The following is a 3,420-nucleotide window of genomic DNA, read 5'->3' as shown; positions in this document are numbered from 1 at the left end:
TTTATTGTGAAGCCGTCACAGGAAACACAATATACTGTATTTGTTGCGGAGGTAAGCGCTGAAAATGCATTCTCAAAACATGAACATTTTTGACAAAGTAGCGACTTTAGTGTTTGCTGTAGTAATTACTGTTCCCTCTGCACAAACATGAATAACCCTGACATCCTGGTACCATGATGACGTTTACAAACGTGCGTCAATGTGCAGATTGATGCAGGGGAGGCTGTTAGTTGTACTTTTAAGAACGGACCACTTCATTAAAACGTGTGTGTGTGTGTGTGTGTGTGTGTGTGTGTGTGTGTGTGTGTGTGTGTGTGTGTGTGTGTGTGTGTGTGTGTGTGTGTGTGTGTGTGTGTTTGTATGTCTGTAGTCAGCACAAACTGGGATACACTCGCTCACACATGCACTATATCCACTGTAACCTTGCCCACATGTGTGCACACATACACACAGACAAACACACACACTCTGAGTCAGCAGAAACAGGAGCTCTGTGACACCATTAATGAACCCAAGTGTTATTCTTCAATTAAACTACGGATGGATACCGAGCCAAGGGACTCCTCTCAGGACTGCTCCGGTTACATGACAGCCGAATCCTTCTCTTCCTCAAAGCTCTCTTTCTTCTTATCTTTCACTCACTCTGCCTCTCTGCTTTTTTTACTCCATCATACCTCAATACTCTCTGCTGTTAAGTCTCATTGTCTCTCTTTTTTTCCCCTTTTTTTTCTACCTCATTCCATTTTGTATGCACGGTAAAGTATGAGTTGTAGCAAGCAAGCCTTATATGTCAGGCACATAGCTGCCAACCTATGTTATTACTGTACATACTTATCAGCTTTTCCACTTCCTTGGTGGTGTCTATCAATCTGTCAGTGTGCTGGAGGAAGACACAACATTGGTTGTCCTGCATTGGCCAGCAGAGGGCATCACAACTATTTGGAGCTGTCACAAACACAAATGATAATATCTGGAAATACTACAGACATAGCAACTCAAAGAGCATTTCAATCATCTATTTGTTAAATAAAGACATTTTACATAAGATTGTTTGGCGATATATAAAACAATATTTGTTTGAGCTAATGGCCCTCCACATTTTACACACCCTTGAAGTGCTTTTTTAATTGTGGTTATTTTTTGGGTTTTACTTTTTACTTTTTAGGCTATAATTTAAATCAGATGAAGACAATAAGCCTTTATTTGACCTAATGCCATTGTTTTGCTTTAGTAAGCTTTTGCCTCTACTGAATTTTAAGCTTTTAACCAACAACAAGCAGAGGAAAAAATAATTTCCCCTTTTCAAGCAGAATGAATTCAACATGTTCAAGTGGTGGGATGTAACTAAGTAGGCTACATTTATCTAAGTCATGTACTTAAGTCAGCTTTTGAGATACTTGTACTTTACTTGAGTATTTCCATTGTATTCTACTTTATATTTCACTTCACAACATGTATTTATCAGATACTGTTACTAGTTACCTTTCAGATTTTACATACACAATTTATGATTGAATAATAAAATACAATGCATTGCTATCAGCAGTAAAAGTTAGCTCCATGTCAACCAGCTCCATTGAGTAGGCTGTTTACTTTTTACACGTTAATGCACCAATAGTAATTAATACTACAGTAATACAACACTGCATAGTGACTCATTTTACTTTTGATACTTCATGTACATGTTTTTCTAACACTTCATCACTTTTACTTAGGCACAATTTCTAATGGAGGACTTTTACATGTAATAGAGTATTTTTATTTTTATATAGGAATAACTCCCCGCCACGGACACATAGCCTACACGAACCCAATGTTGGAAAGAGGCTGTGTATAATTATATCAACTCCATCATCATCATCATCATCATCATCATCATCATCATCGTCATTATCAGCAGCATTACAATCATGATAAAGGAGCTGTGTGAAGATGTCTCACTGACACTCTCTCTGATTCCCTGTTGCTCTGCATTGCCCTCCTCTTCCTCACGGGGATGTTTCAGCTGCTGCTCGAGCATGACCGGTCAGGTGGCTTCTTCCATTCTCCGTCAGTGAAGTAACAGGGAGGAAGTCACGACGCTCAGGCTCCTACTTTCCATTAAGGGGTGTGCGTGCTGGCATACACTGAACTCACCAGTGACCTGCGCGGTGGATCACGGATGACAACGTTGCAAAGCGCACGCACGCACTCATACACAGAGACGCATAGACATACGTGGCCGGGCACACACGCTCTGGCGCTCAAGTTGGGTTTCGTAGAAATTTTGGAGCACATCCTCGAGTAAGAACAAGACTGGGAAATATGTGCCCTAATACCACGGTGTAGGCTACTAACCTTAGCAGGGGGGGAATACACGTTTAGCAACAAAAAAATCACAGAAGGGACCAGCCGATGTCGAATTGTCTGTTGTATCTGTGCACTAAAATGTGTAATTTCCTCAAAATGAATGAGTTAGGAAATAACCTATAAGACTTTTTAATTTGCTACAACAACTAGGTCTGTATATAAACCATAACGAGTAATAATAACCCAAACAGTTATTGTATATTATTAGATTTGGCATCATTGGCAGGGCTTTAAAAAGACGCACAGGACATGTGATGAAGAAATGGATTAAAGGCATGTAAAGAGCGAGCGATATTTCAGCCGGTAACACTAAAGTACCACAATCACAATATCAGGATGCATTTATTCCTTTTTTTCTCAAATAAAAAAATAAATAAAAATAGACTGGCGCCTCTGAACTCAGCTTTTAATAGCTTGCTGGTGATGCGGTCACATGAGTCGATGTTTAATAGGTGAAACGTTGGAAAAAAGACTTCGGAGTGCTGTAACCTATATCAGCCCATAGAGGACACACCTACCCTGTTCTAATGATCCACCAATCATCCACGTCCAGTCTAGTCGCCACACACACAGTCACAGTACGGAGTGTGTGTCGAACTGTCTGTCCTAACGGAGAGAGCTGACCTGCTTAGAGCGCAGCGCAGTGACAGAGAAGTAGGCCAGTGCAAATAGATAATGTTTTGTGGGACGAGTATCTCTCAGCGCGGTTTTCTTTTTCACTGAACGTCATCCTGGTCCATGGGTTCAAGTAGCACACAGGAGTAGGCTACAAGTTTCCAATGGACAGATACTTGGAAACGGCTGGCGCAACAAGCATGGGATTATTTTTGTAATGTGGATTGCTATTGCCTTGCAGGAAAATAAAGGTCTGCTGAGGAACAATGTGAGACGTTTTGCGTCTTGGATTCTCGTGTTTCTGGATATCTTGAAAATCATTGGCAATAGTTGAGAAGGCAGAAGTTATGCGCAAAGGATTGTATGCTCCGACCCCGGGACCAACATGGATTTGCCATTACAACCCCCTGTCCCTTATTTAGACAAATTTTAGCCGGTCCACTTGTGTTGTTGTTG

At 40.9% G+C, this 3,420-nt stretch overlaps 1 protein-coding gene across 3 annotated transcripts in view; it reads left to right on the top strand.

The window, feature by feature from the left end:
* The first annotated feature begins 3,007 nt into the window (after positions 1-3,007).
* The window catches only part of vegfab (vascular endothelial growth factor Ab), a 13,905-nt gene continuing 13,492 nt past the window's right edge, over positions 3,008-3,420 (top strand). For all 3 annotated transcript variants that reach the window (XM_078274787.1, XM_078274786.1, XM_078274788.1), the window contains exon 1: positions 3,008-3,420. This exon is cut by the window's right edge and continues 136 nt beyond it. The gene's annotated coding sequence lies outside the window, so the exon portion shown is untranslated.

Source organism: Sander vitreus, chromosome 18, assembly GCF_031162955.1.
Source record: "Sander vitreus isolate 19-12246 chromosome 18, sanVit1, whole genome shotgun sequence".
In the NCBI taxonomy this organism is placed as follows: Eukaryota; Metazoa; Chordata; class Actinopteri; order Perciformes; family Percidae; genus Sander; species Sander vitreus.
This window is presented reverse-complemented; position numbering and strand designations above follow the sequence as displayed.